Below are 23,419 nucleotides of genomic sequence, written 5' to 3'. Positions count from 1 at the left end.
CTGATTCTTCAGACCAGCCTTCTTGCAACTGCAATGATAGTTCGTACATCTTGCACGTAGGCAGAGCTTTTAAGGAGAAATTAAATAGTTCCTACGTTGCACAAAAATGAAGTGCTTCAAACAAACACATACTTTGCATGCACAGAGAAGAGGTGGCATATATGTAAGACTGAAGACACAGGTGAAATGAGAAATAGATTGACTGCTTCGCTGCCAAGTTTTATACGCCATTTCTTCAGTGCAATACAAGAAAGCACCAAACAGTATAACAAAGTTGTCAATTGGTTTCATAGTCCATTCCCTTTGTTTAGTGCTGTGAAAGGAAGAGCCGAATTCCAAAATTGATCAATGATGTTTCAGAAATTTCCCAAAGGGAACACCAAGCCGAGTGTTAAAAACTGCATTTACTCACAGGTTTTGAGAAGCAAACACTGTAATGCCATTAAAGTGCAATATCCAAGGGAACACTGACTCTGTCAAAGATGATCCAAATGGAATTGATGAAAAGTCAATCAACAGAATCAAAATAGGATGAGGGGACACCCGGATTTGGACGAGGGACCTCTTGATCTGCAGTCAAATGCTCTAACACTGAGCTATATCCCCAGCTTTTCAGTAAAATCAGAATGACAAAATATCAGTACATCATGAAAGAGTGTGAGGATCATACTAAGTTGTGCCAGAAAGTATAACCTTGAAACTGTGGAACAGGAGAAGTAGTCCTTAATATCATTTATTAAAGGAAAACTGGATCATTTAAAAAACAGATTTATTTGTTTCATTGTTATTTTATTTGAATAGGCAGTGGTACATAGGACCAATGCCTCTACATACAATGATTGTTTTGAAACATTCTTAAAGGGGAAGAGGTTTTTACGGGACACCTTATCATTTGAGGATTGGTTACCACAATCACGGAGATGGTGAAGAAGTATGATTGTTTTGGGCCAAATTATGGTGGAAAAACATTTCTACGTACCACTACAATTTGGTATTTAGAAGGTACACCCAACCACCCCTTTCGAATACCTTCCATTTAATACATCAGAAAAAGCCATTTTGCGTTTGCAAATGGCCTGATTTTTTAGACCAGCCTTCTTGCAACTGCAATGATAGTTCGTACATCTTGCACGTAGGCAGAGCTTTTAAGGAGAAATTAAATAGTTCCTACGTTGCACAAAAATGATGTGCTTCAAACAAAATCATACTTTGCATGCACAGAGAAGAGGTGGAATATATGTAAGACTGAATACACAGGTGAAATGAGAAATAGATTGACTGCTTCGCTGCCAAGTTTTATACGCCATTTCTTCAGTGCAATACAAGAAAGCACCAAACAGTATAACAAAGTTGTCAATTGGTTTCATAGTCCATTCCCTTTGTTTAGTGCTGTGAAAGGAAGAGACGACTACCAAAATTGATCAATGATGTTTCAGAAATTTCCCCAAGGGAATACCAAGCCGAGTGTTAAAAACTGCATTTACTCACAGGCTTTGAGCAGGAAACACTGAAATGCTATTAAAGTGCAATATCCAAGGGAACACTGACTCTGTCAAAGATGATCCAAATGGAAGTGATGAAAAGTCCCAATTACAAACAACAGAATCAAAATAGGGTGAGGGGACACCCGGATTTGAACCAGGGACCACTTGATCTGCAGTCAAATGCTCAACCACTGAGCTATAACCCCAGCTTTTCAGTAAAATCAGAGTGACAAAATATCAGTACATCATGAAAGAGTGTGAGGATCATACTATGTTGTGCCAGAAAGTACAACCTTGAAACTGTGGAACAGGAGAAGTAGTCCTTAATATTATTTATTAAAGGAAAACTGTATCATTTAAAAAACAGATTTATTTGTTTCATTGTTATTTTATTTGAATAGGCAGTGGTACATAGGACCAATGCCTCTACATACAATGATTGTTTTGAAACATTCTTAAAGGGGAAGAGGTTTTTACGGGACACCTTATCATTTGAGGATTGGTTACCACAATCACGGAGATGGTGATGAAGTATGATTGTTTTGGGCCAAATTATGGTGGAAAAACATTTCTACGTACCACTACAATTTGGTATTTGGAAGGTACACCCAAACACCCCTTTCGAATACCTTCCATTTAATACATCAGAAAAAGCCATTTTGCATTTGCAAATGGCCTGATTCTTCAGACCAGCCTTCTTGCAACTGCAATGATAGTTCGTACATCTTGCACGTAGGCAGAGCTTTTAAGGAGAAATTAAATAGTTGCTACGTTGCACAAAAATGAAGTGCTTCAAACAAACACATACTTTGCATGCACAGAGAAGAGGTGGCATATATGTAAGACTGAAGACACAGGTGAAATGAGAAATAGATTGACTGCTTCGCTGCCAAGTTTTATACGCCATTTCTTCAGTGCAATACAAGAAAGCACCAAACAGTATAACAAAGTTGTCAATTGGTTTCATAGTCCATTCCCTTTGTTTAGTGCTGTGAAAGGAAGAGCCGAATTCCAAAATTGATCAATGATGTTTCAGAAATTTCCCAAAGGGAACACCAAGCCGAGTGTTAAAAACTGCATTTACTCACAGGTTTTGAGAAGCAAACACTGTAATGCCATTAAAGTGCAATATCCAAGGGAACACTGACTCTGTCAAAGATGATCCAAATGGAATTGATGAAAAGTCAATCAACAGAATCAAAATAGGATGAGGGGACACCCGGATTTGGACGAGGGACCTCTTGATCTGCAGTCAAATGCTCTAACACTGAGCTATATCCCCAGCTTTTCAGTAAAATCAGAATGACAAAATATCAGTACATCATGAAAGAGTGTGAGGATCATACTAAGTTGTGCCAGAAAGTATAACCTTGAAACTGTGGAACAGGAGAAGTAGTCCTTAATATCATTTATTAAAGGAAAACTGGATCATTTAAAAAACAGATTTATTTGTTTCATTGTTATTTTATTTGAATAGGCAGTGGTACATAGGACCAATGCCTCTACATACAATGATTGTTTTGAAACATTCTTAAAGGGGAAGAGGTTTTTATGGGACACCTTATCATTTGAGGATTGGTTACCACAATCACGGAGATGGTGAAGAAGTATGATTGTTTTGGGCCAAATTATGGTGGAAAAACATTTCTACGTACCACTACAATTTGGTATTTAAAAGGTACACCCAACCACCCCTTTCGAATACCTTCCATTTAATACATCAGAAAAAGCCATTTTGCGTTTGCAAATGGCCTGATTTTTTAGACCAGCCTTCTTGCAACTGCAATGATAGTTCGTACATCTTGCACGTAGGCAGAGCTTTTAAGGAGAAATTAAATAGTTCCTACGTTGCACAAAAATGATGTGCTTCAAACAAAATCATACTTTGCATGCACAGAGAAGAGGTGGAATATATGTAAGACTGAATACACAGGTGAAATGAGAAATAGATTGACTGCTTCGCTGCCAAGTTTTATACGCCATTTCTTCAGTGCAATACAAGAAAGCACCAAACAGTATAACAAAGTTGTCAATTGGTTTCATAGTCCATTCCCTTTGTTTAGTGCTGTGAAAGGAAGAGACGAATACCAAAATTGATCAATGATGTTTCAGAAATTTCCCCAAGGGAATACCAAGCCGAGTGTTAAAAACTGCATTTACTCACAGGCTTTGAGCAGGAAACACTGAAATGCTATTAAAGTGCAATATCCAAGGGAACACTGACTCTGTCAAAGATGATCCAAATGGAAGTGATGAAAAGTCCCAATTACAAACAACAGAATCAAAATAGGGTGAGGGGACACCCGGATTTGAACCAGGGACCACTTGATCTGCAGTCAAATGCTCAACCACTGAGCTATATCCCCAGCTTTTCAGTAAAATCAGAGTGACAAAATATCAGTACATCATGAAAGAGTGTGAGGATCATACTATGTTGTGCCAGAAAGTACAACCTTGAAACTGTGGAACAGGAGAAGTAGTCCTTAATATTATTTATTAAAGGAAAACTGTATCATTTAAAAAACAGATTTATTTGTTTCATTGTTATTTTATTTGAATAGGCAGTGGTACATAGGACCAATGCCTCTACATACAATGATTGTTTTGAAACATTCTTAAAGGGGAAGAGGTTTTTACGGGACACCTTATCATTTGAGGATTGGTTACCACAATCACGGAGATGGTGATGAAGTATGATTGTTTTGGGCCAAATTATGGTGGAAAAACATTTCTACGTACCACTACAATTTGGTATTTGGAAGGTACACCCAAACACCCCTTTCGAATACCTTCCATTTAATACATCAGAAAAAGCCATTTTGCATTTGCAAATGGCCTGATTCTTCAGACCAGCCTTCTTGCAACTGCAATGATAGTTCGTACATCTTGCACGTAGGCAGAGCTTTTAAGGAGAAATTAAATAGTTGCTACGTTGCACAAAAATGAAGTGCTTCAAACAAACACATACTTTGCATGCACAGAGAACAGGTGGCATATATGTAAGACTGAAGACACAGGTGAAATGAGAAATAGATTGACTGCTTCGCTGCCAAGTTTTATACGCCATTTCTTCAGTGCAATACAAGAAAGCACCAAACAGTATAACAAAGTTGTCAATTCGTTTCATAGTCCATTCCCTTTGTTTAGTGCTGTGAAAGGAAGAGCCGAATTCCAAAATTGATCAATGATGTTTCAGAAATTTCCCAAAGGGAACACCAAGCCGAGTGTTAAAAACTGCATTTACTCACAGGTTTTGAGAAGCAAACACTGTAATGCCATTAAAGTGCAATATCCAAGGGAACACTGACTCTGTCAAAGATGATCCAAATGGAATTGATGAAAAGTCAATCAACAGAATCAAAATAGGATGAGGGGACACCCGGATTTGGACGAGGGACCTCTTGATCTGCAGTCAAATGCTCTAACACTGAGCTATATCCCCAGCTTTTCAGTAAAATCAGAATGACAAAATATCAGTACATCATGAAAGAGTGTGAGGATCATACTAAGTTGTGCCAGAAAGTATAACCTTGAAACTGTGGAACAGGAGAAGTAGTCCTTAATATCATTTATTAAAGGAAAACTGGATCATTTAAAAAACAGATATTTGTTTCATTGTTATTTTATTTGAATAGGCAGTGGAACATAGGACCAATGCCTCTACATACAATGATTGTTTTGAAACATTCTTAAAGGGGAAGAGGTTTTTACAGGACATCTTATCATTTGAGGATTGGTTACCACAATCACTGAGATGGTGATGAAGTATGATTGTTTTGGGCCAAATTATGGTGGAAAAACATTTGTACGTACCACTAAAATTCGGTATTTGGAAGGTACACCCAAACACCCCTTTCGAATACCTTCCATTTAATACATCAGAAAAAGCCACTTTGCGTTTGCAAATAGCCTGATTCTTCAGACCAGCCTTCTTGCAACTGCAAAGATAGTTCGTACATCTTGCACGTAGGCAGAGCTTTTAAGGAGAAATTAAATAGTTCCTAGGTTGCACAAAAATTGAAGTGCTTCAAACAAACACATACTTTGCATGCACAGAGAAGAGGTGGAATATATGTAAGACTGAAGACAAAGGTGAAATGAGAAATAGATTGACTGCTTCGCTGCCAAGTTTTATACGTCATTTCTTCAGTGCAATACAAGAAAGCACCAAACAGTATAACAAAGTTGTCAATTGGTTTCATAGTCCATTCCCTTTGTTTAGTGCTGTGAAAGGAAGAGCCGAATTCCAAAATTGATCAATGTTTCAGAAATTTCCCAAAGGGAATACCAAGCTGAGTGTTAAAAACTGCATTTACCCATAGGCTTTGAGCAGGAAACACTGAAATGCTATTAATATCCAAGGGAACACTGACTCTGTCAAAGATGATCCAAATGGAATTGATGAAACGTCCCAATTACAAACAACAGAATCAAAACAGGGTGAGGGGACACCCGGATTAGAACCAGGTACCTCTCGATCTGCAGTCAAATGCTCTACCACTGAGCTATATCCCCAGATTTTCAGTAAAATCAGAATGACAAAATATCAGTACATCATGAAAGAGTATGAGGATCATACTAAGTTGTGCCAGAAAGTACAACCTTGAAACTGTGGAACAGGAGAAGTAGTCCTTAATATTATTTATTAAAGGAAAACTGGATCATTTAAAAACAGATTTATTTGTTTCATTGTTATTTTATTTGAATAGGCAGTGGTACATAGGACCAATGCCTCTACATACAATGATTGTTTTGAAACATTCTTAAAGGGGAAGAGGTTTTTACGGGACACCCTATCATTTGAGGATTGGTTACCACAATCACGGAGATGGTGATGAAGTATGATTGTTTTGGCCAAATTATGGTGGAAAAACATTTCTACGTACCACTACAATTCGGTATTTGGAAGGTACACCCAAACACCCCTTTCGAATACCTTCCATTTAATACATCAGAAAAAGCCATTTTGTGTTTGCAAATGGCCTGATTCTTCAGACCAGCCTTCTTGCAACTGCAATGATAGTTCGTACATCTTGCACGTAGGCAGAGCTTTTAAGGAGAAATTAAATAGTTCCTATGTTGCACAAAAATGAAGTGCTTCAAACAAACACATACTTTTCATGCACAGAGAAGAGGTGGAATATATGTAAGACTGAAGACACAGGTGAAATGAGAAATAGATTGACTGCTTCGCTGCCAAGTTTATACGCCATTTCTTCAGTGCAATACAAAAAAGCACCAAACAGTATAACAAAGTTGTCAATTGGTTTCATAGTCCATTCCCTTTGTTTAGTGCTGTGAAAGGAAGAGCCGAATTCCCAAATTGATCAATGATGTTTCAGAAATTTCCCAAAGGGCATACCAAGCCGAGTGTTAAAAACTGCATTTACTCACAGGTTTTGAGCAGGAAACACTGAAATGCTATTAAAGTGCAATATGCAAGGGAACACTGACTCTGTCAAAGATAATCCAAATGGAATTGATGAAAAGTCCAAATTACAAACAACAGAATCAAAATAGGGTAAGGGGACAACCGGATTTGAACCAGGGACCTCTTGATCTGCAGTCAAATGCTCTACCACTGAGTTATAACCCCAGCTTTTCAGTAAAATCAGAATGACAAAATATCAGTACATATTGAAAGAGTGTGAGGATCATGCTAAGTTGTGCCAGAAAGTACAACCTTGAAACTGTGGAACAGGAGAAGTAGTCCTTAACATTATTTATTAAAGGAAAACTGGATCATTTAAAAAACAGATTTATTTGTTTCATTGTTATTTTATTTGATAAGGCAGTGGTACATAGGACCAATGCCTCTACATACAATGATTGTTTTGAAACATTCTTAAAGGGGTAGAGGTTTTTACGGGACACCTTATCATTTGAGGATTTGTTACCACAATCACGGAGATGGTGATGAAGTATGATTGTTTTGACCAAATTATGGTGGAAAAACATTTCTACGTACCACTACAATTCAGTATTTGGAAGGTACACCCAAACACCCCTTTCGAATACCTTCCATTTAATACATCAGAAAAAGCCATTTTGCATTTGCAAATGGCCTGATTCTTCCGACCAGCCTTCTTGCAACTGCAATGGTGGTTCGTACATCTTGCACGTAGGCAAAACTTTTAAGGAGAAATTAAATAGTTCCGACGTTGCACAAAAATGAAGTGCTTCAAACAAACACATACTTTGCATGCACAGAGAAGAGGTGAAATATATGTAAGACTGAAGACAGAGGTGAAATAAGAAATAAATTGACTGCTTCGCCGCCAAGTTTTATACGCCATTTCTTCAGTGCAATACAAGAAAGCACCAAACAGTATAACAAAGTTGTCAATTGGTTTCATAGTCCATTCCCTTTGTTTAGTGCTGTGAAAGGAAGAGCCGAATTCCAAAATTGATCAATGTTTCAGAAATTTCCCAAAGGGAATACCAAGCCGAGTGTTAAAAACTGCCTTTACTCACAGGTTTTGAGCAGGAAACACTGAAATGCTATTAATATCCAAGGGAACACTGACTCTGTCAAAGATGATCCAAATGGAATAGATGGAAAGTCCCAATTACAAACAACAGAATCAAAATAGGGTGAGAGGACACCAGGATTTGAACCAGGTACCTCTTGATCTGCTGTCAAATGCTCTACCACTGAGCTATACCCCCAGCTTTACAGTAAAATTTGAATGACAAAATATCAGTACATCATGAAAGAGTGAGAGGATCATACTGAGTTGTTCCGGAAAGTACAACCTTGAAACTGTGGAACAGGAGAAGTAGTCCTTAATATTATTTATTAAAGGAAAACTGGATCATTTAAAAAACAGATACTTGTTTCATTGTTATTTTATTTGAATAGGCAGTGGAACATAGGACCAATGCCTCTACATACAATGATTGTTTTGAAACATTCTTAAAGGGGAGAGGTTTTTACGGGACACCTTATCATTTGAGGATTGGTTACCACATTTACTGAGATGGTGATGAAGTATGATTGTTTTGGGCTAAATTATGGTGGAAAAACATTTCTACGTACCACTACAATTCGGTATTTGGAAGGTACACCCAAACACCCCTTTCGAATACCTTCCATTTAATACATCAGAAAAAGCCATTTTGTGTTTGCAAATGGCCTGATTCTTCAGACCAGCCTTCTTGCAACTGCAATGATAATTCGTACATCTTGCACGTAGGCAGAGCTTTTAAGGAGAAATTAAATAGTTCCTACGTTGCACAAAAATGAAGTGCTTCAAACAAACACATACTTTGCATGCACCGAGAAGAGGTGGAATATATGTAAGACTGAAGACACAGGTGAAATGAGAAATAGATTGACTGCTTCGCTGCCAAGTTTTATACGCCATTTCTTCAGTGCAATACAAGAAAGCACCAAACAGTATAACAAAGTTGTCAATTGGTTTCATAGTCCATTCCCTTTGTTTAGTGCTGTGAAAGGAAGAGCAGAATTCCAAAATTGATCAATGATGTTTCAGAAATTTCCCAAAGGGAATACCAAGCCGAGTGTTAAAAACTGCATTTACTCACAGGCTTTGAGCAGGAAACACTGTAATGCTATTAAAGTGCAATATCCAAGGGAACACTGACTCTGTCAAAGATGATCCAAATGGAATTGATGAAAAGTCCAAATTACAATCAACAGAATCAAAATAGGGTAAGGGGACAACCAGATTTGAACCAGGGACCTCTTGATCTGCAGTCAAATGCTCTACCACTGAGCTATATCCCCAGCTTTTCAGTAAAATCAGAATGACAAAATATCAGTACATATTGAAAGAGTGTGAGGATCATACTAAGTTGTGCCAGAAAGTACAACCTTGAAACTGTGGAACAGGAGAAGTAGCCCTTAACATTATTTATTAAAGGAAAACTGGATCATTTAAAAAACAGATTTATTTGTTTCATTGTTATTTTATTTGAATAGGCAGTGGTACATAGGACCAATGCCTCTACATACAATGATTGTTTTGAAACATTCTTAAAGGGGAAGAGGTTTTTACGGGACACCTTATCATTTGAGGATTGGTTACCACAATCACGGAGATGGTGATGGAGTATGATTGTTTTGGGCCAAATTATGGTGGAAAAACATTTCTAGGTACCACTACAATTCGGTATTTGGAAGGTACACCCAAACACCCCTTTCGAATACCTTCCATTTAATACATCAGAAAAAGCCATTTTGCGTTTACAAATGGCCTGATTCTTCAGTCCAGCCTTCTTGCAACTGCAATGATAGTTCGTACATCTTGCACGTAGGCAGAGCTTTTAAGGAGAAATTAAATAGTTCCTACATTGCACAAAAATGAAGTGCTTCAAACAAACACATACTTTGCATGCACAGAGAAGAGGTGGAATATATGTAAGACTGAAGACACAGGTGAATTGAGAAATAGATAGACTGCTTCGCTGCCAGGTTTTATACGCCATTTCTTCAGTGCAATACAAGAAAGCACCAAACAGTATAACAAAGTTGTCAATTGGTTTCATAGTCCATTCCCTTTGTTTAGTGCTGTGAAAGGAAGAGCCGAATTCCAAAATTGATCAATGATGTTTCAGAAATTTCCCAAAGGGAATACCAAGCCGAGTGTTAAAAACTGCATTTACTCACAGGTTTTGAGCAGGAAACACTGAAATGCTATTAAAGTGCAATATCCAAGGGAACACTGACTCTGTCAAAGATGATCCAAATTGAATTGATGAAAAGTCCCAATGACAAACAACAGAATCAAAATAGGGTGAGGGGACACCAGGATGTGAACCAGGGACCTCTTGATCTGCAGTCAATATAGCTCTACCACTGAGCTATATCCCCAGCTTTACAGTAAAATCAGAATGACAAAATATCAGTACATCATGAAAGAGTGAGTGGATCATACTAAGTTGTTCCGGAAAGTACTACCTTGAAACTGTGGAACAGGAGAAGTAGTCCTTAATATTATTTATTAAAGGAAAACTGGATCATTTAAAAAACAGATATTTGTTTCATTGTTATTTTATTTCAATAGGCAGTGGAACATAGGACCAATGCCTCTACATACAATGATTGTTTTGAAACATTCTTAACCCCTTCGCTGCTAGGCCTTTTCCCCCTCCTGTGCTAAGGCTTTTTTTGGTGTTTTGGGGTAGTGCGCGCTTAGGCCCTTGTAACTTTTTGACCACATAAGGGATCCGCGCCAAATTTGCGTCCTTTTCTTCCAACATCATGGGGATTCTAAAGGCGCCCAGGGTTTGTGGATTCCCTTGGAGGGGTCCCAGAAATTAACCAAAATATAGTGTTTTTTTTGTTTTTTTCAGAAAAATGGGAAAAACGGGCTGCAAATGAAAGCCTCTGGCTTTTTCCCTGAAAATGGTATCAAAAAAGGGTTTGTGGGGCTGAATTCTCCATTTCCCCAGCTTTTAGGGAATGACAGTGTTTTGTCAGAGAACCGAAATTTTTCACTCAGTTTTGGCATTTTTCTGGGACATAGCCTATTTTTGCTATTTTTAGAGCTTTCCACCTCCTTCCAGTTAATGGTAGAAATGAGTTTGAAAGCAATAATGGATCCTGGAAAGCTTTACATTTTCGAAACCTAGACAAAATTCTGAATTCAGAAAGGGGTCATTTGTCTAAATCCATGAAGGTTTCGTTATATAAACTAACAGTTAGATATTGGAATATTTTAAAATTTGTTGAAAACAACAGCCTTTTGTCTCAACGTTTTCACCTATAACTTTCTCTAATTTTGACAGCTCTTGGAAAGCAATATACCGTTACATCCGTTAGACTTCCTGGTTGTGGGGATATATGGGACTTGTAGTTTCACCAAGAACCCGACGAACCCAGATCCAAACACTGAGCAGCAACTTGCAATGGTATTTTTTCATTTACTGGGTATAGTGCACTTTGTCTTGGAAAATGTACACATGGAATAATCTGTATGAAAGACACCTATGTATGTATGAATTGGGTACAAATTATAGAGTTCAGAAACAGTATATAATTGCACATTTTCAAAGTTGGGAATACTCATACTAGCATGAGAATTATTGGTCATTTTTCATAACTTTTTTTTTTCTACACAATATCTTTCATTCAAAGGGAGAAATGCAAGAAAGCTAAATTGGTAATAACAATTGATTTACAAATCTGAATTACCCCAAGTGTCCCGATAAAAACGGTACCTCACTTGTGTGGGTCGGCCTTGTGCCTGCGACAGGAAACGGCGCAAAATGCAACGTGGTCACACCTAAATTTTGCAGTTACAAATTGACCCTTTTTTGGCAAAGTGCCTACCTGTAGTTTTTGCACCCTAGTTCTTCTGGCACCTAGGGAAACCTAGCAAACCTATACATTTTTGAAAAGTAGACACCCAGGGGAATTCAGGATGGGATGACTCGACTGCCTACCACCAGGTTTTGTTACCCAGAATCCCTTGCAAAGCTAAGATTTTGACAAAAAAAACACATTTTCCTCACATTTATGTGGTGGAAAGTTCTGGAATCTGCGTGGAGCAACAAATTTCCACCCACCCAGCGTGCCCCCAGGTCTCCCGAAAAAAATGGTACCTCACTTGTGTGGGTCGGCCTTGTGCCTACGATGGAAAACGGCACAAAATGCAACGTGGTCGCACCTCAATTTCCCAGTGAAATCTTAAGCTCTTTGGACAAAGAGACTACCTTTTGTTTTTGAGCCGTAGCTCAACCAGCACCTAGGGAAACCTAGCAAACCTATACATTTTTGAAACCTAGACACCCAGAGAAATTCAGGATGGGGTGACTCGTCTGCCTACCCCCAGGTTTTGTTACCCAGAATTCCTTGCAAACATAAAAAGTTGACCAAAAAAACATATTTTCCTCACATTTCTGTGGTGGAAAGTTCTGGAATCTGCGTGGATCAACAAATTTCCACCCACCCAGCGTGCCCCCAGGTCTCCCGAAAAAAATGGTACCTCACTTGCGTGGGTAGGCATAGTGGCTGCGACATGAAACAGCGCAAAACGCAGCATGGTCGCACCTCAATTTCCCAGTGAAATTTAGCACGATTCGGACAAAAAGACTACCTTTTGTTTTTACGCCGTAGCTCAGCCAGCACCTAAGGAAACGTAGCAAACCTATACATTTTTGAAAACAAGACGCCCAGGGCAATTCAGGATGGGGTGACTCGTCCGCTTACCCCCAGGTTTTGTTACCCAGAATCCCTTTCAAACAAAATAATTTGACCAAAAAAACACATTTTCCTCACATTTCTGTGGTGGAAAGTTCTGGAATCTGCGTGGATCAACAAACTTCCACCCACCCAGCGTGCCCCCAGGTCTCCCGAAAACAATGGTACCTCACTTGCGTGGGTAGGCATAGTGGCTGCGACATGAAACAGCGCAAAACGCAGCATGGTCGCACCTCAATTTCCCAGTGAAATTTAGCACGATTCGGACAAAAAGACTACCTTTTGTTTTTGCGCCGTAGCTCTGCCAGCACCTAAGGAAACGTAGCAACCCTATACATTTTAGAAAACTAGACACCCAGGGCAATTCAGGATGGGGTGACTCGTCTGCCTACCCCCAGGTTTTGTTACCCAGAATCCCTTTCAAACATAAAAATTTGACCAAAAAAACACATTTTCCTCACATTTCTGTGGTGGAAAGTTCTGGAATCTGCGTGGATCAACAAATTTCCACCCACCCAGCGTGCCCCCAGGTCTCCCAAAAAATATGGTACCTCACTTGCGTGGGTAGGCATAGTGGCTGCGACATGAAACCGCGCAAAACGCAGCATGGTCGCACCTCAATTTCCCAGTGAAATTTAGCACGATTCGGACAAAAAGACTACCTTTTGTTTTTGCGCCGTAGCTCTGCCAGCACCTAGGGAAACCTAGCAAACCTATACATTTCTGAAAACTAGACACCCAGGGCAATTCAGGATGGGGTGACTCGTCTGCCTACCCCCAGGTTTTGTTACCCAGAATCCCTTTCAAACAAAATAATTTGACCAAAAAAACACATTTTCCTCACATTTCTGTGGTGGAAAGTTCTGGAATCTGCGTGGATCAACAAATTTCCATCCACCCAGTGTGCCCCCAGGTCTCCCAAAAAAAATGTTACCCTACTTGCGTGGGTAGGCATAGTGGCTGCGACATGAAACAGCGCAAAACGCAGCATGGTCGCACCTCAATTTCCCAGTGAAATTTTGCACGATTCGGACAAAAAGACTACCTTTTGTTTTTGTACCGTAGCTCTGCCAGCACCTAGGGAAACCTAGCAAACCTATACATTTCTGAAAACTAGACACCCAGGGCAATTCAGGATGGGGTGACTCGTCTGCCTACCCCCAGGTTTTGTTACCCAGAATCCCTTTCAAACAAAACAATTTGACCAAAAAAACACATTTTCCTCACATTTCTGTGGTGGAAAGTTCTGGAATCTGCATGGATCAACAAATTTCCATCCATCCAGTGTGCCCCCAGGTCTCCCGAAAAAAATGGTACCTCACTTGCGTGGGTAGGCATAGTGGCTGCGACATGAAACAGCGCAAAACGCAGCATGGTCGCACCTCAATTTCCCAGTGAAATTTAGCACGATTCGGACAAAAAGACTACCTTTTGTTTTTGCGCCGTAGCTCTGCCAGCACCTAGGGAAACCTAGCAAACCTATACATTTCTGAAAACTAGACACCCAGGGCAATTCAGGATGGGGTGACTCGTCTGCCTACCCCCAGGTTTTGTTACCCAGAATCCCTTTCAAACAAAATAATTTGACCAAAAAAACACATTTTCCTCACATTTCTGTGGTCGAAAGTTCTGGAATCTGCGTGGATCAACAAATTTCCATCCACCCAGTGTGTCCCCAGGTCTCCCGAAAAAAATGGTACCTCAATTGCGTGGGTAGGCATAGTGGCTGCGACATGAAACAGCGCAAAACGCAGCATGGTCGCACCTCAATTTCCCAGTGAAATTTTGCACGATTCGGACAAAAAGACTACCTTTTGTTTTTGCGCCGTAGCTCTGCCAGCACCTAGGGAAACCTAGCAAACCTATACATTTCTGAAAACTAGAGACCCAGGGAAATTCAGGATGGGGTGACTCGTCTGCCTACCCCCAGGTTTTGTTACCCAGAATCCCTTACAAACATACAAATTTGACCAAAAAAACACATTTTCCTCACATTTCTGTGGTGGAAAGTTCTGGAATCTGCGTGGATCAACAAATTTCCACCCACCCAGCGTGCCCCCAGGTCTCCCGAAAAAAATGGTACCTCACTTGCGTGGGTAGGCATAGTGGCTGCGACATGAAACAGTGCAAAATGCAGCATGGTTGCACCTCAATTTCCCAGTGAAATTTAGCACGATTCGGACAAAAAGACTACCTTTTGTTTTTACGCCGTAGCTCAGCCAGCACCTAGGGAAACCTAGCAAACCTATACATTTTTGAAAACAAGACACCCAGGGCAATTCAGGATGGGGTGACTCGTCTGCCTACCCCCAGGTTTTGTTACCCAGAATCCCTTTCAAACAAAAACATTTGACCAAAAAAACACATTTTCCTCACATTTCTGTGGTGGAAAGTTCTGGAATCTGCGTGGATCAACAAATTTTCACCCACCCAGCGTGCCCCCAGGTCTCCCGAAAAAAATGGTACCTCACTTGCGTGGGTAGGCATAGTGGCTGCGACATGAAACAGCGCAAAACGCAGCATGGTCGCACCTCAATTTCCCAGTGAAATTTAGCACGATTCGGACAAAAAGACTACCTTTTGTTTTTACGCCGTAGCTCAGCCAGCACCTAGGGAAACCTAGCAAACCTATACATTTTTGAAAACAAGACACCCAGGGCAATTCAGGATGGGGTGACTCGTCTGCCTACCCCCAGGTTTTGTTACCCAGAATCTCTTTCAAACAAAAAGATTTGACCAAAAAAACACATTTTCCTCATATTTCTGTGGTGGAAAGTTCTGGAATCTGCGTGGATCAACAAACTTCCACACACCCAGCGTGCCCCCAGGTCTCCCGAAAAAAATGGTACCTCACTTGCGTGGGTAGGCATAGTGGCTGCGACATGAAACAGCGCAAAACGCAGCATGGTCGCACCTCAATTTCCCAGTGAAATTTAGCACGATTCGGACAAAAAGACTACCTTTTGTTTTTGCGCCGTAGCTCTGCCAGCACCTAGGGAAACCTAGCAAACCTATACATTTCTGAAAACTAGACACCCAGAGCAATTCAGGATGGGGTGACTCGTCTGCCTACCCCCAGGTTTTGTTACCCAGAATCCCTTTCAAACAAAACAATTTGACCAAAAAAACACATTTTCCTCACATTTCCGTGGTGGAAAGTTCTGGAATCTGCGTGGATCAACAAATTTCCACCCACCCAGCGTGCCCCCAGGTCTCCCGAAAAAAATGGTACCTCACTTGCGTGGGTAGGCATAGTGGCTGCGACATGAAACAGCGCAAAACGCAGCATGGTCGCACCTCAATTTCCAAGTGAAATTTAGCACGATTCGGACAAAAAGACTACCTTTTGTTTTTACGCCGTAGCTCAGCCAGCACCTAGGGAAACCTAGCAAACCTATACATTTTTGAAAACAAGACACCCAGGGCAAATTAGGATGGGGTGACTCGTCTGCCTATCCCCAGGTTTTGTTACACAGAATCCCTTTCAAACAAAAAAATTTGACCAAAAAAACACATTTTCCTCACATTTCTGTGGTGGAAAGTTCTGGAATCTGCGTGGATCAACAAATTTCCACCCACCCAGCGTGCCCCCAGGTCTCCCGAAAAAAATGGTACCTCACTTGCGTGGGTAGGCATAGTGGCTGCGACATGAAACAGCGCAAAACGCAGCATGGTCGCACTTCAATTTCCCAGTGAAATTTAGCACGATTTGGACAAAAAGACTACCTTTTGTTTTTGCGCCGTAGCTCTGCCAGCACCTAGGGAAACCTAGCAAACCTATACATTTCTGAAAACTAGACATCCAGGGCAATTCAGGATGGGGTGACTCGTCTGCCTACCCCCAGGTTTTGTTACCCAGAATCCCTTTCAAACAAAAAAATTTGACCAAAAAAACACATTTTCCTCACATTTCTGTGGTGGAAAGTTCTGGAATCTGCGTGGATCAACAAATTTCTACCCACCCAGCGTGCCCCCAGGTCTCCCGAAAAAAATGGTACCTCACTTGCGTGGGTAGGCATAGTGGCTGCAACATGAAACAGCGCAAAACGCAGCATGGTCGCACCTCAATTTCCCAATGAAATTTAGCACGATTCGGACAAAAAGACTACCTTTTGTTTTTGCGCCGTAGCTCTGCCAGCACCTAGGGAAACCTAGCAAACCTATACATTTGTGAAAACTAGACACCCAGGGCAATTCAGGATGGGGTGACTCGTCTGCCTACCCCCAGGTTTTGTTACCCAGAATCCCTTTCAAACAAAATAATTTGACCAAAAAAACACATTTTCCTCACATTTCTGTGGTGGAAAGTTCTAGAATCTGCGTGGATCAACAAATTTCCACCCACCCAGCGTGCCCCCAGGTCTCCCGAAAAAAATGGTACCTCACTTGCGTGGATAGACATAGTGGCTGCAACAGGAAACGGTTCAAATCGTACGGTGGTGAATTTACAATACCTTATTGCAAAACTACCTTGATTTTGGGGGGGGGCATCTGAGTTTGTGTCCCAGGGCTCGGTGGTATTCTTTGCAAAGTAGCAAACCCAAACAGTTCTGAAAACTAGACACCCGGGAGAGTCCAGGGAGGTATGGCATGTGTGGGTCCCCCAATGTTTTCCTACCCAGACCTCTTTGCAAACCTTAAAAATAGGTAGAAATAGCACTTTTTCAAACATTTTGGCGTGGGATCGCCGTGTTGGCAAAAAAGTCCTACCACCCTGCGTTCCCCTTGTTCTCCCGAGTAAAAGGATACCTCACTTGTGTGGGTGCCCCAAAGCAGAACACGTTTTTAGTCATATTTAAGTTTTACAAATTAAGCACCCCAGCCTGAGTCACATGCCTTTGGCCCACCCACACAAGTGAGGTATAATTTTACTCGGGAGAACAAGGGAAACGCTGGGTGGTAGGACATTTGTTCCGGCAGCGAGATCCCACCCAAAAAAGTATGGAAAAGTGGGTTTTTGGACCAAAATTTCAGGTTTGCTGGGGTTTCTGGGTAGGAAAACATTGGGGGACCCACGCATGCCATACCTCCCTGGACTCCCCTGGGTGTCTAGTTCTCAGAACTGTTTGGGTTTGGTAGTTTCCAAAGATGCCTGCCAAGCCCCGGGCCAAAAGCTCAGGTGACCCCCTCAAAAAATAAGATTATTTGGCTAAAGGTAATGTTTTGGTCTCCACAGTATGAATTGGGCCTTTTCCTAAAGCAGCCGCTATGCCTACCCACGCAAGTGAGGTACCATTTTTATCGGGAGACCTTGGGGAACGCTGGGTGGGAGGTAATTTGTGTGAGCCCAGTGATGCCACGCTTTCCCACACTAAAACGTGTGAAAAAAACTGATTTTTTCCAAGCAAAAAATGAGGTTTGCAAGGGATTCTGGGTAAAGGAACGTTGGAGGATCCACGCAAGCCATACCTCCTTGGAAGCCCCCGGGTGTCTACTTTTCAGAAATGTGTGGGTTTGGTAGGTTTCCCTAGATGGCTGTCTCGCACGGGGCCAAAAACCCAGGTAACCCCTCTTGCAAAAGCTGGTGGACATGAATTCTCCAGTTTTTGCAAGAGGGGTTACCTGGGTTTCTGGCCCCGTGCGAGACAGCCATCTAGGGAAACCTACCAAACCCACACATTTCTGAAAAGTAGACACCCGGGGGAGTCCAGGGAGGTATGGCATGCATGGGTCCCCCAATGTTTTCCTACCCACAACTCCTTGCAAACCTTAAAATTAGGTAAAAATAGCACTTTTCCAAAAATTTTGGCGTGGGATCGCCGTGCCGGCAAAAATGTCCTACCACCCAGCGTTCCCCTTGTTCTCCCGAGTAAAAGGGTACCTCACCTTAACAGAGTTACTCAAAAGTCAAACATTCAAGCACGGCTATCTATTCCTCAAAGACACACACATACAGGTTGGATTTGGCACGAGGGCGAGTGATGGTTCAGTATATAAAATTTTATTAACAAGATATTTCAAAAAAATGAAATGCTCTGTCAATAAATAAATGCATAAAAACCGAACCAGTGACTCGCAACTCGTGAGCTGTAAAGCCACGACAAGGCACCAACCGTTTTACAGGCCATTCACGCACCTTTCATACCTGATACAAACAAGACCACTGACACCATCTGAAATAAAAGCAACACATTACAACAATCACAATAAGGGACAAGGTACACCCTAATGCAGAAAGAGAAAAAAACAATTATTACTGCACACCCATCTAATCCGCAGCACACACACATACTGGTTGGATTTGGCACGAGGGTGAGTGATGATTCAGTACATACAATTGTATACGCAAGTAATTTCACAAAAATGAAATACACTGTGTATAATTGCAAGTATGATAAACTGAACCACTGACTCACAGCTCGTGAGCTGTAAAGCCACGTCAAGGCACCAACCTCTTTACAGGCCATTCATACACCTTTCGTACGTGTGACACATTCAAAACATTCACACCGCCAGCCGCGGACCCATCACATTTCAACACTCACACCAGCAAACAGCGCCATTCAAGGGCCCATCACTTTCACACGCCCACATTTCTGACACTGGAACTACACAAATTGATGGACTGCGTGGAGTGTCACTCAACAAGCAGTGTGTGCAGTGACCAACAGAAAGTAACTACTCACACACCGCCAGCCGAGCGCCAGTCCACCCACACCACCAGCCAAGCACCAGACCATGCACACCGCCAGCCAAACACTCAGCGCACACCACCAGCCAAGCGCCTCTCCACGCACACCGCCAGCCAAGCACCACTCCGTGCACAGACAGCTAAACACCGCTCCACGCACACCCTCCAGCCAAGTACCACTCCGCACAAACCGCCAGCCAAACACCACTCCACACACACCAACAGCCAAACACCACTCCATGCACAGACAGCCAAGTACCACTCCACAAACACCACCAGCCAAGCGCCACTCCACACACACTGCCAGCCAAGCACCATTCCACACACACTGCCAGCCAAGCACCACTCCACACACACCGCCAGCCAAGCACCACTCCACACACACCGCCAGCCAAGCACCACTCCACACATACCGCCTGCCAAGCACCACTCCACACACACCGCCAGCCAAGCACCACTCCACACACACCATCAGCCAAACACCACTCCATGCACAGACAGCCAAGTACCACTCCACGAACACCACCAGCCAAGCGCCACTCTACACACACCGCCAGCAAAGCACCACTCCGTGCACAGACAGCCAAGCACCACTCCACACACACCGCCAGCCAAGCACCACTCCACACACACCATCAGCCAAACACCACTCCATGCACAGACAGCCAAGTACCACTCCACGAACACCACCAGCCAAGCGCCACTCCACACACACCGCCAGCAAAGCACCACTCCGTGCACAGACAGCCAAGTACCACTCCACGCACACCACCAGCCAAGCGCAACTCCACACACACCGCCAGCCAAGCACCAGCCGGCACACACCACAAACACATTTAGAATTCTTTTTTTGAAAATAACAATAAACAAATGGAAATACCTACAAATCAGGTAACACAAATTCTTAAAATAAAAACTTTGCACTAATGCCAATCCTTGAAACAAACTAAAAATGTTTTACAGAATGCAGACCAGGCAATTCACTTTACAGCTCATTCAAACTCCCAATAGTTCTTTTGCGTGTGGTACGATTTAAAACAAGCTGACATACACAATGCAGGCTTAGAAGGACAGTCAGGACAGTATATACGAGACTCCTTCCGCACGCCTCTTCGCCAACAGACTCTGCATCTTCTAGTCGGAAAGTCTCTAGCAGTAGTGGAAGGAATAGATTCAGGAAAGTGGCGATCTTGCAATCTAGCCACTTCCTCCACCACTCCAAATCTAGGAACACTTGCCTGCTGCACAAGTACAAGGCTGCCTATTATAGACTCCTGAAACTTAAGAAAAGTCATCTTCGTCTCAGGACAAGACTTCTGGTACACAACGAAAGCATTAAATGATGCCAAGTGGAACAGATGGATAGCCAACTTCTTGTACCAAACGTAAGCCTTTCGAAGAGCAGCATAAGGTTCCAACCTCTGATCTACTCTGTCAACACCACCCATGAACTTATTGTAAGCTAGAATGCACACAGGTTTGCGCACTTCAGCACCCTGACCCCAAACAGGCACAGGTTCAGTACTTTCATCGTGGATAGTAGTCAGCATGTACACATCTCTCTTGTCTGAATACTTCACAGCTAAAAGCTCCCCACATCGCAATGCCGTAGACTGTCCCCGCACAAGCCTTTTGCAAACAAGTTCCTTTGGGAAACCTTTACGGTTACTCCGCATTGTGCCACAAGCAACAGTGCCCACTTTGGCCAACTCCTTGAACAACTGCACACCAGTGTAGAAGTTATCTACATATAAATGATGGCCTTTGTTAAATAATCCTCTACCTAGTTCCCACACAATTTTCTCAGTTACTCCAAAAGTAGAAGGACAACCAGGAGGGTTAATGCGGGACTCCTTACCAGTGTACACCCTGAAATTGTAGATATATCCAGTCTCACTGTCACACAGCATATACAGTTTGATTCCATAGCGTGACCTCTTACTAGGAATGTATTGCCTAAAAACCAAGAGGCCCTTGAACAACACCAAAGACTCATCCACTGCAATTTCTTTACCAGGGACAAAAATCTCAGAAAAACGATCAACAAAGTGATCAAGGACAGGCCGAATTTTAAACAAACGGTCACAATCAGGGTGATCGCGTGACAACGCTAAACTATTATCAGCAAAATGCATCATCCGAAGAAGAAGCGTATACCGATCACGACTTATGACTGCTGGAAATATAGCTGTTGCCATCAAGGGACTAGTGGACCAATATGAAGTAATTGATGACTTCCTTATCAAGCCCATCAAAAAAGTTAATCCCAGAAACTTCTTCATCTCTTCAACATTTGTGGGAGTCCACCGGATTGCTCTAGAATAGGGCTTAAGGCTGGCACTGTTGGCCCTCAAATATTGTTCTGCATACAAATTGGTTTGCTCAACAATCTCTTGCAAAAACACATCGTCAAAAAACAACTGAAAAAAATTAATTGGCAGAAAATTCTCTGTATTCACTCTACACCCAGGAACACCAGTGAACTCTGGCAATGCCGGCTGCACCAAGCCAGGGGGAACCCAGAGGCCATCCCTATCAACGGGGGGAGCAGCCACCCCAGCCTGCAGCACCGAAACATCTTGCTGCTGTTCTCCAACGGGAAGCCTAACAGCCACAGATACTTCTGGCTGCACAACACCAACAGAAGACATAGCATCCCCAGAGGGCTCTTCCTGCACTACACCAACGGGAAGCCCAGCAGCCTGAGATGCTTCTTGCTGCACTACACCACCGGGAAACCCAGCAGGCCCAGATGCCTCTTGCCGCTCTACACCAATGGGAAGCCTAACAGCCCCAGATGCCTCTTGCTGCACTACACCAGCAGGAAGACGAAAAGCACCAGATGCCCCTTTGCGCACCACAGCAATGTGAAGCCTTTTGGGTGCAGGCTCCAGCCCACATGCCTCTTGCCGACGTAAAAAGAAAGGAAACCTTGCGGCCCTAGGCAGCAGCACAGGTGCCTCTTGGCCCACTACCGGCAACACAATGTCCTCCTGTACCATAGGCCCTTCATCAGCACTAGAAGAAGAGTCATCATCCGATGATGATGATGCCATTCGAAGAGAAAACTCACTGCCTGAATCTTCTGCCGCTTCCTGGGAGTCCGAATCGGACTCAGACTCTGAACCATGGTCCGAGGAAGACTCAAAAAGCAAACCAAGAACCTGCTGAGCAGTAATCCTGCGACTAGCCATTATCCTTACAAAGCAAGAAGACTGCACACACAAGTGAACAACAACCTACACTGTGCAAAGTAAGAAGTAAACAAGGTAAGGCTTTCACTAAAAGATAAATACAATCCAAAACATTTTCACTCTTACAAAATATAGCTACACTCACCAGCACCTACTCTGTTGAGACACAGCGAAAAGAAATGAAATCCCACTAGAAAGAAAAAAAGAAATGACATTAGAAAACAAAGTGCACATCAAACACTAATGCTGAAAAAAAAACACAGAGCCACACAAACTGCTAGAAGTACAACCTTTTTCAAAAAGACAAACATCAAGGGGAAGTAGTACAAAATACATTCACTTACCAAGCACAAGCAACTACACAAGCTGCAAACAGACACGCAACCTACAACAATCCAAACAGCAAAAGCCTGGAACAAGACAAAAATAGAGAAGAAAAAAAAATTACTACCACATTTCACAAACAATATAACAATTAAAAAAACAACACACAAATTTGCCCCCCAAATAAAAATTCGGCCAGATGGGCCATCAATTAGGGCTTAGACCAAATGAGATTAGATGAGGTTTAACATCAAGACACTGGATAATTTTTTGAATTTTTTTAAAGTGCCTGACCACTTTGGTGCCAGTCAGTCTTTTGCTACTACCAGTACCCATATCACACAGGGGCAGTAAGGACATTCATACACCTTTTGTACGTGTGACACATACAAAACATTCACACCGCCAGCCGCCCATCACTTTCACACACCCACATATCTGACACAGCAACTACAGAAAATGATGGACTGCGTAGAGTGTCACTCAACTAGCAGTGTGTGTAGTGACCAACAGAAAGTAACTACTCACACACCGCCAGCAGAGTTCCAGTCCACCCACACCACCATCCAAGCACCAGACCATGCACACCGCCAGCCAAACCCCACTCAGCGCACACCGA

At 42.3% G+C, this 23,419-nt stretch overlaps 1 non-coding gene across 1 annotated transcript; it reads right to left on the bottom strand.

The window, feature by feature from the left end:
* Positions 1-3,778: 3,778 nt before the first annotated feature.
* Positions 3,779-3,850, bottom strand: TRNAC-GCA (transfer RNA cysteine (anticodon GCA)). Its single transcript has one exon. It is a non-coding gene; the product is annotated as a tRNA-Cys (tRNA).
* Positions 3,851-23,419: the final 19,569 nt, after the last annotated feature.

This window comes from Lissotriton helveticus, chromosome 1_2, assembly GCF_964261635.1.
Source record: "Lissotriton helveticus chromosome 1_2, aLisHel1.1, whole genome shotgun sequence".
Lineage (NCBI taxonomy): Eukaryota > Metazoa > Chordata > Amphibia > Caudata > Salamandridae > Lissotriton > Lissotriton helveticus.
The sequence above is the reverse complement of the archived record's forward strand: the minus strand, read 5'-3'. Positions and strand labels throughout refer to the sequence as shown.